The sequence below is a fragment of the Cervus canadensis genome, chromosome 8 (genome assembly GCF_019320065.1).
Source record: "Cervus canadensis isolate Bull #8, Minnesota chromosome 8, ASM1932006v1, whole genome shotgun sequence".
Classification (NCBI taxonomy): Eukaryota; Metazoa; Chordata; class Mammalia; order Artiodactyla; family Cervidae; genus Cervus; species Cervus canadensis.
In genome coordinates, this window is record NC_057393.1 from 31,312,110 (window position 1) to 31,325,204 (window position 13,095).

The following is a 13,095-nucleotide window of genomic DNA, read 5'->3' on the forward strand; positions in this document are numbered from 1 at the left end:
TTCTCCTTCTCAGTCCTCTGAGAACTAGTCTGAGGGGACAAAACATCTACTAAATGCCATGAAAGAGAGAGAGAGAGACGGAGATAAGAAACAAAATAATACAAATGACTGAAATACAAAAAGATGTTCAACTTCTAGTCATTACTGTAGTTCTAACTTTTAGGATGGTACATGGTGGATGTTCAATAAGAAGATGCTGAATGGACAGCTAGCTAGACAAATAAAAAATAAATCATCATCAGTTGGCAAAGATATTCACAATAAATCTACTATTTTATCCATCAGACAAGCAAAGATTAAAAAGTAAGCTCTGTTTTGGTGAGTAAAGACTGAATAGGGCTCCACATTGTTAATGGAGATACATATTTTATTAATATAGAAAGCATTTTAACAATATTCCAAAATCTTTTATATATCAAAGGACCTTTGGATCCAGCAATTCTCCTTTAAAGAATTTATCATAAGGAAATAACTGGACTTCTACAGGATTCTTAAAAACTGAGGGAGAAAAAAAAAGTCTGATAGAAAAATGAACTTAAAAATATAATTCACAAAGAAAGATACTAAAATGACCTTTATATATTCTATGAAAATATTATTAACTACAAAGTGAGTATTAAAACTACATTGAGATACTTTGTTTCTAACTACAAATAGGATAGCAAAAATTAAAAAGCATACCAACATACTTGGATGATTAGTTTATGGGAAAAACTCTCATACAATGATGGTGCAAATTCAAACTTGTACAACCTCCCACAGAAAGGGATTGAGCAATATTTAAGAAAACTATATTTGCTTTTAAACTTTTGACCTAACTATGCTATTTTAGGTATTTACCCAAACATACACTTACAACATACAAAAATATATATAAAAAAGGTTAGTTTACTACAGCACTGCTTATAAATTCAAAACACTGGAAACAGCATGAGAGAATGGTTAAGGTTATCACAACAGAGTACTGTGTAACCATAAGAGGGAGGAACAGACAAAGGGAGGATGGGACGGTGAGTGCTATAAATTGATATGGAATGGATTCCAAAACATATTGAAGTGAAATGGTTAATTCAAAAAAAGCAAAGTACAAAAGAGTATCTACAGTATGCTAAATTTTGTGAAAAAGTTAAGAAATTTTAAAAAAATGTGTTATCTCCTCGTACCTGGGGGAAAAAAACACCAAACAGGTAATCCAGAGACTGATGAGACTGATTACCTATAAAGGCTGGGTGAAAACAGGGTGAAAAATAAAGAAGAAATGGGTGACACTGCTTTGAGTGTGTATACATATATTTAATATAATTCTGACTTTTGGAACCATATTAATGCTTCACATGCTCAAAAATAAGTAAGATCAATTAGGATGGGGAGAAAAACTTAGAATACAATAGAAATGAACTGTATTGCAAATGACTAACATAACTATGTCACAGAAAGAAAGTTGGGGAGAAAACTAACCCAAGTAACTTCTGAACGTGGTTTCTTGCTCAGCGATGTCCAATAGAAAGATAATGGATGGCACATATGTAATTTAATATTTTCTAGCAGCCATGTTAAAATGGTTACAATTAACTTTATTTTATCTAATATATCTAAAATATTTCAACATATAACATATTATTTAAATATTAATGGGATATTTCACATTTCTTATTTCATACTAAGTTTACAAAATCCAGTATGCATTTTACATTTACAACACATCTCAATTCATGCAGTTAATGGCTACTTTATTGACCAGTGACGATTTAGACTATATGCCCATAGGAAAAGGAAAACAAATATTGAACTCTTTTTAAGCAGTGGTATGAAACTATTCTCTGGTATTCTAGGACTAGGCCAATAAGTAAAAATGCGAAATCATAGGGACAAGTTTCTCACTTTTGGAAGAGGGGGTTATAAATACAGAATAAACCCTGTAGTGTTGGACTGTGACCAGAAGTATTAATATAAACTCAATGCTTTCAGTAGACAGATAAAGATGTATATGAATGTGTGTATAAGTGACAAAGGCAAAGCAAAAGGAAACAGGAATCAGCTTGAATGGGCTCCCACTGAACAAATCAGTAACAGCATCAAAATAAATAATGAAAAAAAGTATTATAAGTAAGTACAGGAGACATGATGGAATTAGAAAATCACCATTTAGGAACCATCATGAAAATGATTCAGGCAGAAATACAAAAGTTAGTAAAAGTTCAAGAAGTAGTAGGAAATTTACAAAATCTCAAAGTATTTTTTCAAAGATACCTCAAAATTATAAACACAATGTCAATGTACTTAATCACCGAATATACACTTTGGTTAAAATGGTTAAAGTGATCAATTTTATGCATATTTTACCACCAAAGTAATTATAAAAGGAAAAATAGTAACTTTGCACTGGAAAACCTGGCAAATACTACCTTTAAAGGAGTGATCCAAGACCACATTACTAATATTTCAACATCCTGTGCCTCCTGACACAATGCCCTGAGAAGTACAACATTACTTCTGTGGTACTCCTGCCAGAAATGGGTAAACTGAAGCCAGTAATGAGAAAACAGCAGATAAACCCAATTTATAAACATTCTACAAAAGAACTGATGCCTTTGAATTGTGGTGCTGGAGAAGACTCTTAAGAGTCCCCTGGACTGCAATGAGATTAAATCAGTCAATTCTAAAGGAAATTAACACTGAATATTCATTGGAAGGACTGACGTTAAAGCTGAAGCTCCAACACTTTGGCCACTTGATGCAAAAAGCTGACTCACTGGAAAAGACCCTGATATTGGGAAAGATTGAAGACAAAAGGAGAAGACGATGGCAGAGGATGAGATGGTTAGATAGTATCACAGACTCAATGGACATGAATCTGACCAAACTCCAGGAGACAGTGAAGGACAGGGACACCTGGCAAGCCACAGTCCATCGGATGGCAAAGAGTAGGACACAACTTAGCGACTCAACAATAATAACAGCAAAATAACTGGCTTGTACTCTTCAAAAATGTTAACGTCATACAAAAACAAAGACTGAGGAAATGTTCCAGATTAAAGGAAACTAAAGAGACATGACAACTGAATACACTCCAAGAGCCAGAATTTTCTTTTGCTACAAAACAGTACATTATAGGGATAATGAGTGAAATCTGAATAAATCTGTGGACTACAGTATAATATTAAATCAATGTTAATTTCCTGATTTTGATAACTGTACTATGCTTTCATGAAAGAATGTCCTTGCCGTTAGAAAATGTACTCTTAAGTACTTAGGTAAACAGGAATAAGTCTGTATCTTACTCTCAAACAGGGAAAACACTCTCCCTTTATTGTTAGAAGACCTTCATATTTCCAACATTAAAAGAACATAACATACAAAATATGGAAGCTTTAAAAATAAAAAACTCTAAAGCAAATACTTATCCATTTAGTGGATAGAGAAAATTCAGTCATTATAATACTAGGGAGATTGTAGGCCTGACCTTACATACAAACTCATTAATGATCAGGAGAATGCAAATAACACATTTAATTAAATTTGCTCATTTATCTATTTTGGGAAGTACGATTAACAGCATTAACAGCAGTGAGAGAGAGTAGTAATATAAAAGGACAGAGACAGATTAAAAACAATGGCCCAAAACAAACCAAATTGGAAAGTGAATAGACGGCTAGGTAAAATTAGAAGCTTAAAAGAACTAAAGAAAGATATCAGACGCTTAAATACTATCAATTTTAAAGCAGGCTGTTGCTATATGAAGCAATTTTGGCAAACACTAAATGAGGAAATGCTAAATGAGGAAATATATATATTAATGTATATATCTATACACATATCACACACATGCATACATATACATACATACCCATCACCTTTTTCCCTATAAGAGACTGATAATCCTTACTTAAGGATTCATGAAGGGATAACACCCTAAAAAGAGTACTATTGATGTAGTTTGATAAGAATAGTTTCATACTCATAGTTTCACAAGTACAGAAACTCTATCAAGGATTATCAATAAAGAATTAAACTATCCTAAGCATGGCAACCCACTCCAGTATTTTTGCCTGGGACAAAGAAGCCTGGAGGGCTACAGTCCATGGGTCGCAAAGAGTCGAACATGACTGAAGCGGCCTGGCACACACACACAGACTATTAATTCTGTTATCTACCCTATATTCTTCAACTAGCTACCCTTGGGTTATCCTTATTTTTCCTCATTTTTCTCTCCAGGCTCTGAGCATTCAAAATATTCTACATTTCCCAACCTCTCCTGCAGGAAGGTGTGGCTCTGTGACCAACAGAATTCCTATTCCAAAAGTGGTACATCTAACTTCCAGGAAGTATCTTTCAAGGGAAGAAGATGTGTCCTCTTCCTCCTTTCTGCTGGTTCATACGTGGATGAGGAGGTTGGAGCTCCAACAGCCATCTTAGACCACCAAGCAACTTTGGAAAAGAATAGAATCCATGCACAGTGGAGCAACATGACACCATGACAAACCACAACTGTCCCAGACCACTTCTGGAATTCGTGACACTGAGAGAAATGAACTTCTATCACGCTTAAGTCTCTATTATTTGACTGCAACCAAATCTTATCCTAATTAATATAACCTCTATACTAATGTACACTCCTGATTTTCTTTCTCTCTCTAAACAATCTTCCACTGCTCCTTTGCTGGCTCCTTTTCTGCTTCGCACTCCCTTACCATGAATATTCCCCAATATTCTATCCTTGGCCAAACTTCACAGTGAGGAAAATTTATCTTTTCTGCTCTTCTCCCACTAAGTTCTAGGTCACACATTCTAAAAAGCCTCATTCCTATATGTCCAATCATTTATTTGAGCTCTGATTTTAACTCTAGCTGTCTATCATTCCATTCATACAAGATGTAATTAAACAGGAACATAAGTGATTTTTAAAACTAAAAAGATAAACAGACAAAATGGAGATGGTAACAATAGTAGTTGCTGTGACGGTAATAAATAGCTAACACTTAGCGAGCTTTTAAAATATGCCAGACACCATTCTAGTAGCTAATCCTCACAATAATCCTATGAAGCAGGAAGTATTATCACCATCTTCCTTTTAAAAAATGAGGAAACTGAGACCCAGGCAAGTTAAGAAACTTATTCAAGATACAGAATTAATGTACTAAAGAGATCATTCAAACCTAGTCTTCCAGAACCCACCCTCTTAACCAGTAGCACTAGCATCTCTTCTCGGAATGCTATCACAGCTTAAGGTTGTTCTCAGCAGTGATGACAGTTATCTAAATATCCAGCATGGTAATAAATTTTATGCCTCGGCAGATTAACTTCTAGGGACCGTCAAATATCACTTAGAAATAAATATGGTAAATAAGATGAGTGATCAACCAAGATAATATTCTTGGGCACAGAAGATATGACCATAAAGTAATGAGATTAGTTTTCTTGTATGGCTCTAATGGTTCTGAAAGCAGTTCCAAAAGACAAATTCCAAAGAATAATTATTTGCTAGAATAAATGCATGGTCTTAAGAATGATTACTTTAAAAAGGACAGCATTCATTTATATAAATTTAATAATGAAGATCTTTACTTTTAAAGTACCAGATTTTTCAACTACCACTCAAACCTACAACTTGTAAAAGCACTTGAACTCATTATCTTTCTCCCGAGACCTCTCTGAGAGCCTTCCTCAATGTCACTATCAAAATACTACAATACAGCTATCTGTCAAACTCAAAACTTTGAGGTATTCCAACTTTAAGCTTTTCTAACCCTACACTTATTGTTCTTCCTCCACAAGAGCTATTATGCTTTCTATTTCTACGTTATTCCATGACTGTCCTATTGCCCTACCCTAAAGCCACTCCCTACTTGGCGTTACCCCACTAAGCCACCAGGACAATCTCTCTCAAATACTGTTTTCATCATGACTTTCAACAAAAATATCATCTTTAAGGATCAAATCTAAGTTCTTTAGCCCAGCCTTCAGAACCTTCCATTATTTCATTATTCCCATATACATGTAAACCTAGCAAATCACATCTCTTTACTACTCATCATCTTCCATTTGTGCAATATTGTTAAAATACCCCTTCTGTCTCATTCAATAAACATATTGCACTTTTTGCTTCTAGCTTCTCATCACTCTATGTGGAATTTTCTTCTGTCCTCTCAATTTATCATTCTATCACTTCCTTCAAGATCCTCCTCTTCCATGGAGTCCTAATAACCTCAAATAGATACTGCTCTATTTTACATTTAGTAAAATGGGATGAACTGCAAAGATTGACCAGACTATGTAAGAAAACAGACATCCCAGAAATAAACCCACATTTTCAGGGTCAATTAATCAACAATACTGGAGGCAAGACTACACAATGGGGAAAACAGTCTCTTCAATAAATGCTGGTGGGAAAACTGGACACCCACATGTAAAAGAATACAACTACACCACTTATTTACACCAAATACAAAAATTAATTCAAAATGGATGAAAGACTTAAATGTAAGACCTGAAACCATAAAACTGCTAGAAGAAAACACAGGCAGCACACTTTGACATCAGTCTTAGCAATATTTTTTTGAAATCTGTTTCCTTGGGAAGGGCAACAAAACCAAAAATAAACAAATGCAACTACATCAAACTCAAAAGCTTCTGCAAACCAAAGGAAACCATCAACAAAATGAAAAGGCAGGCCTCGTTATATGTTGCTTAGGTTGTGAGATTATGAGTTTTGTTGGTGTTCTTTAAACTTTTCTGTATTTTCCAAGTTTTCCACAGTAAGAATGTATTTAATTTTTTTTTTAAAGAAAAAAGTATTTCAAAAAAGAAACTAGTCATTTAATTTCTTAAAATGAGTATATCTATGAGGGCTTCCCTGGTGGCTCAGCGGTAAAGAATCCCCCTACAATGCAGGAGACACGCAGAAGCCGCAGGTTCAATCCCTGAGTCAGGAAGATGCCGTGGAAAAGAAATGGCAAACCACTCTAGGATTTCTGCTTGGGAGATCTCATGGACAGAGAAGCCTGGCAGGCTGCAGTCCATAGGGTTGCAAAAGTGTTGGACACGACTTAGCGACTGAACAACAACAATCCTATGAAGGGGTCAAGTAAGCAGTTAACAGGCCTGCAGCCAAAGTTGGCTTGGTGTTTGTATTTTGAATAAGCAAAATAAAATGAGTGCTTAAGGGAAAATTTTAGTGTAATAAAAATTGTATAAACATGTTACTTGATTTACTACTAAAATCTGCATTTCTTCCCTCTCTTGGCTAATTACAAACATCTACAAGATCTCCCCAAGTAACAGATAAAAACTCAAAAAACTAACTCAACAAGCTCTTGGCCATGCCCTCCTGGTTGTTCCCTCTTGCAGTCTTTCACCAGTTCCCTCCCTGAATCCACCTGTCATTTCTAAGTCAGCCCTTTCCTCTACATCTGTTTACCCCTCTTTCTAACTGCCTCAGTCTGATTGTCCCTCTAAAGTGTTTCTGATGTCCCCTGTCTGTCTCTGACTAACCCTCACTCTCTGCTTTTGCTGTGTATCCTCTTTCTGTCTCAGGGACAAGTTACCCACCCCAATGTGAGACTTTTCCTCTCTCTGTCTCTGCCCTTCCGTCAGTCTTTCCCCTACAGTTACCCCATTTCCAAGACATCCTTGTTAACTTTTCCCTCTACTCTTTATAAACAAGCAGGGTTGGTATTATTAACCCTGTTTTACAGATGATAAGAAAAAAACAACCAGGGCTGCTGGTATAAATTTCAGAGGGGAATGTTTAAATCCAAGGGCTTCCCTTCTTTAATACTCATCTGGTATTCCATGGCAAAGAACCTGAAACGGCCCGTATGCAAGCCAGGATTAACACTACACCTATTCGTTCCTAAGAGGCGAATCTCATAATAAGAATACCACATACCATTTGCCCTTATTTTTGCCTTTGTACTAAGTTAAACAGTCATGAATTTGTCCATTCTAGAAATTCATATTACCATATGTACAGGTTAACTCATGTTATTTGGGAACCTCAGAATATTAGGCACAAGAATCTGCTGCTTCTAACAGTGCTTCTCTGCTTCTGTTGTTATCCCTAGTCTAAACCAGCCATGTTTGACATAAAAATAAATAATAACGAAAAATTTTACAAAAGGGGCACAAGGGACAACAGATAAAACTGAAGGACAAATTTGAAGAATAAAAAACTAGACAGAGGCTAGCATGAGACTGTGAAAATGCATACCATGGATTGTGAGCAACGGGTCCATGTTCTACTGCGAGGAAAATACTCTCTCCACATGCAGGTTTACCTCTGCACAGCAATACCCTGTAACTTCTCTTCTCTCTAAACCTCTGACAACTGGGATTCCTCTGTCATTCTAATAAGCTCTCAGGAGTTCAGGAGTTACCCAGGCTTCATTCATCCTACTGGGCTCATTAACAGAAAACTTTGCATGCTTTCCCCACTAGCTAAGAACACATTTTCTGGTGGGTGGCATAGTAGAAGTAGGTTCTCTTTTAAGACATGAACATCCTAGTTCCATTTCTTCTCACTTCTCCTGTGGGTGGGATGCCTGCAACCAATACAATTCAACAACTAAAATGTCTAAAATATAGTTCAGGTTAGTGATTATCAAAGATCATCCCACAGGTCACCAGTTTTATACATAGTGCGAGTGCTAGTCTTGTATTGCAGTTTTATATAATTAAAAATCTACACTTCTACTTCTGGCACTAGTTCATTTACTTCTGTCATGTCTAATGAGTGCACAAGTGCCAAATCAACAATACACTAGTCTTATCACTCATTCTGGTGAGATAGTTTGTAAATGGTGAGCTAATGAGGACAGGGTCACAGATTGAAACACATTAGACAATTAGTTTTGCTATTTTTCAGGGTTCAGTGGGCATGGTCAACAAACTTAACCTTGGCTAAAAAAATTACAGTGATCATGTGAAGCTTTATGAGAGTGAATATATATGTATCACCTAAATTCATGACTATAAGAAAATATAATAACTAAACACAGTAACGATAATACTGTCCTTCACTAAGCCTGAAAATGGGTCTATCTTCCAAAAATTTCTTTTAAATAAAAAAGAACAAAAATGTTTAAAACATAAAGGAAAAAAATAACATGGTACAGCACACAAAGCAGATTTTAATGGAAATGACTATTGTTACAGTTTATACACAAGTCTGTAGTAGGAAAAAAAAATTGTCATCTTGCTGATTCTTAACTACAGGTCAGGGTGAAACTGGTAAAGTGGAACCAGGGGAAACCACATAAAAAAGAGAGTAAAGGAAACAGTTCCTAGACAGTTGCATCTCCAGACAACTTGTAATAAACACAGCATCTGAAGGAATGAAAAGTAAACATTTCAATTCTTAACTCTAAGACTCTGCTTGGACCAACAAATCAGTTTTCTTTAGTAGACGTTCCCCCGTGGTTTCTCTAAACTCTCACTCCTTGTAGATACACACACACACACACCAGTGCCACCATAAGCACTTACCACTAAGTTATCACTTTCAGAAACTGAGTCACCAAATCTTCTGGCCCCTACCAACTAGATTGAACTTTTAGAGTCAAATAGTCTGGCTTTTAAAAAAAAAAAGGCAGGGAGGGTGGGAAGCCAATAAAAAATGTTCTATAAAACTCTACCCTAGTCAATAGTCAATATCTAAGTCATTAACAATGCAGCAATGAAAATAAAAGACGCTTACTCCTTGGAAGGAAAGTTATGACAAACCTAGACAGCATATTAAAAAGCAGAGACATTACTTTGCCAACAAAGGTCTAGTCAAGGCTATGGTTTTTCCAGTAGTCATGTATGGATGTGAGAGTTGGACTATAAAGAAAGCTGAGCGCTGAACAACTGATGCTCTTGAACTGCGGTGTTGGAGAAGACTCTTGAGAGTACCTTGAACTGCAAGGAGATCCAACCAGTCCATCCTAAAGGAGATCAGTCCTGGGTGTTCATTGGAAGGACTGATGTTGAAGCCGAAACTCCAATACTTTGGCCACCTGATGTGAAGAGCTGCCTCATTTGAAAAGACCCTGATGCTGGGAAAGATTGAGGGCAGGAGGAGAAGGGGACGACAGAGGATGAGATAGTTGGATAGCATCACCGACTCAATGGACATGGGTTTGGTTGGCCTCCGCCGGAGTTGGTGATGGACACGGAGACCTGGAGTGCTGCAGTTCATGGGGTGGCAAAGAGCGACTGAAATGAACTCAACTGAAGTCATTAACATAGATAATTGTTCTGCTACAAGCTACAATGTGCAGAAAGACACAAAACTAAATTCTTATTATGGGTTATCAATGAAGCACTGGCCCAATAGCACACCCCAGCAACAAGAGCGTTCTGGAATCTTCTAAACGTAAAAATCTTTATATAAAATGCAACTGCTTTTAAAAAAAAAACCCTAAGCACTTCTTAGTGCTTCTTTAAGTTTATGGGTTAAGGATAACTATCCTCACTTTACGAACAACAACAACAAAATTGAATCTTAAGAAAATACTTTACCTAAAATTTCATCACTTTTTACCATCATCATAGTCATCAATTAGAATAGCAACAAAATAATGAGCAAGTACTCACTCCAGCACTACTTTATATTCACATCTCATTTAATCTGTATAGACACCTTAACAGGTAAATGATATCATCTTCTTTTCAGAAATTAGTAGACAAGCTTAAAGAGATTAAATAATTTGCCAGATCTCATGAACTGGAAGTCACAGCACCAGGATTTCAACTCAGATTTGTTCAGCTTCATACATTCAACAATTGTACTGCCATCCTTTGGTTTCAGAACCACATTCAAGTATTTTCCAACCAATGATTTCAGAAATAATACAAGACTACCTAATTACTATACTGCCAAACCCACAAAAAGTTGACTGTAAAATTCTCACTCTCTACAAGGGGAAAGAGAAACAAAGTCACCTGCTTGGAGTCTCAGACTGAACTGCCAGAATAAAAACTAGATATGAATACTGGCTGTTTATATTCTAAATTCTAACTATAAGGTAACACAGACTCCTAACACATGTATCTAGGATAGGTAAAAATAATTCCAATATTTCTCATTTCAGCTAGTATACATTCAGGTTAGTGATACTGTGATACAATCAGAGCTAGGTTTAGAACAAGTAGTACCTCAAAAGGGCCGACCAGCTGGGGACAAGCATAAGCCTAGCACTACACATGAGGAACATTAAGTACTTTCCGGGATACTTGTCCACTGTGTAGCACTTTAGAAAGGATGGCTGTAACAAAGCAAGAGGAGAACAAGATTGCTGGTAAGTGCGTGCACGCAAGCTGGTGGGACATAACAATCCAAATTCTGGTGGGACCTTAAAATCCAGACGAAGTTTAAAATTGACTCCACAGGTGATGGGGCCCTAATGTTACCTCTTCACCAGGAACACGACATAAGAACATCTGTATGATTCACTTTCGTTTCCAAAGACATTTTCCCCCTATTTACTAAATCATTTGATCTTCATACGGTTCACGTTTATGATCAAGTCCATAAAGACATGAACACGGTTTGAAAATTCAACTGACCTGGGCTGGAGACAGAAAAGACAGTGAGATTGTTATATGGGAAACATGCTTTCTGACACATGTCACTTCTGCTAAACCGCTCGACACTGGAAGGCAAGCAGGCCAAAGACGATCACCCCCATTTTTCAGATTGGGAAACCCGGGAGGCAATAAACGGGCTACAAAAGATAACGATGCAGCAAGTGGCAGGCCCGAGACTCTACCCAGGACATCAGATTCCAAATCCTGTGCTTCTTCCCTACTCAACTCTGAGAGGAGGCTTTTATTGATAAAGAAAACTTTAAAAAGCGGACTTGGAGTTTTTCGAGGGTGGCCCAAGAAAACCAGGAAGTATACCTTCCCTCGCGAACAGACAGCTCACTCCGAGCTCATAGCCCGGGGCTCCCAGCCAGCCCAGCGGACTCGCTCCAGAGGCTCAGGGCTCGCGCCCCGAAATCGCCCGAAGCCCCGGGGTAGTCTCAGGTGGCCCCCGGTGTCCACAGCCTCCTACCCACTGGAGAGAAAAAGGGGTCCCCAAGTCCCCAGTCAGTACCTGTTGAAACACAGGAAAGGAACTGCCCCTTCGCAGACAGTATTTGGGGAGAACACCCAAAGCAAGCACGCAGCCCAAAGAAGGAAAAAGTGGTCTGAGACGGTCCCCCGCAACCCAGGGCCCGCAGGGGTCGAAGGGCGGGAGCTTCCCAGTAACCTCCGCCGCAGGCGGGGGCCGGCCCCACGCGTCACGTGAGAAGAAAAATACCGGTAACAAAACGGGAAAGAAAGCTTGTCCCAAGTGTTGAGGGAGACTTGGAAGCCCCGAGCCCCAGTCTGGAGTGCGGAGGGAGGGAGGGACAGGTACGCGAAGCAACTTGTTACCCGGGGCGTCTCGGCTCTCCGCATCCGCCGCCTCCTCCAAGCTCTAGCCCTTCCGCTCGAGCCTCCGAGACGTGCGCCAGGCCTCGGCTCCGCCCCCCAGCGCCGCGCAGCCTTCTGGGGACTGTAGTCTCCGCGAGGCCGGCCTGCGTAGGCGGCCTCCGGGTCACGCGGGGGGAGGAGCAGGCAAAAGGGCGCAGCCCCCGCTGCTGTCCGCTCACTCCTCCCCCCTCCCTCTCAGCTATAAAGGGGCTCAGAGCTTCTAACGTCCTGCTCAGTCGTACCATCCCTCCTCCTCACAGCAAAGCTTTTTGAAAAAGGTAGTCTGAACTGGCTGTCGCCACTTCCTCCTTCGTCCTCTGCCCGGCAGCTTCTGCCCCGAAAGAAAGTGCTCTCGTCACCATCACTCACCGAAGGTAGTTTCAAGTCACCAACTTAAGCTTTAAGCACCATTTGATGCTGTTGGACATTATCACTTATTTTCCAACTATCTTCAGGTTTTCCTTGTTCCTCTCTGGTCATTCTTCTCAGTCTCCAAGAATTCTTTTTCTAACCTGCTTCTTAAATATCAGTGTTCTCCAGAGTTCTTGGAGAACACTGATGTTTAAGTCTCCTCTTGGGCTTCCCTGGTGACTCAGATGGTAGAGCCTCCCTGCAGTACAGAAGACCGGGGTTCGATCCCTGGGTTGAGAAGAT

The 13,095-nt window shown here is 38.6% G+C and overlaps 1 protein-coding gene across 9 annotated transcripts in view; it reads right to left on the minus strand.

Annotated features, from left to right (window-relative positions):
- R3HCC1L (R3H domain and coiled-coil containing 1 like) overlaps positions 1-12,499 on the minus strand; it is a 65,405-nt gene extending 52,906 nt beyond the window's left edge. For 3 of the 9 annotated variants that reach the window (XM_043475777.1, XM_043475782.1, XM_043475783.1), the window contains exon 1: positions 12,080-12,396. The gene's annotated coding sequence lies outside the window, so the exon portion shown is untranslated. The other 6 variants (XM_043475779.1, XM_043475776.1, XM_043475784.1 and 3 more) reach the window with 6 other exon arrangements.
- Between the last annotated feature and the right edge of the window lie 596 nt (positions 12,500-13,095).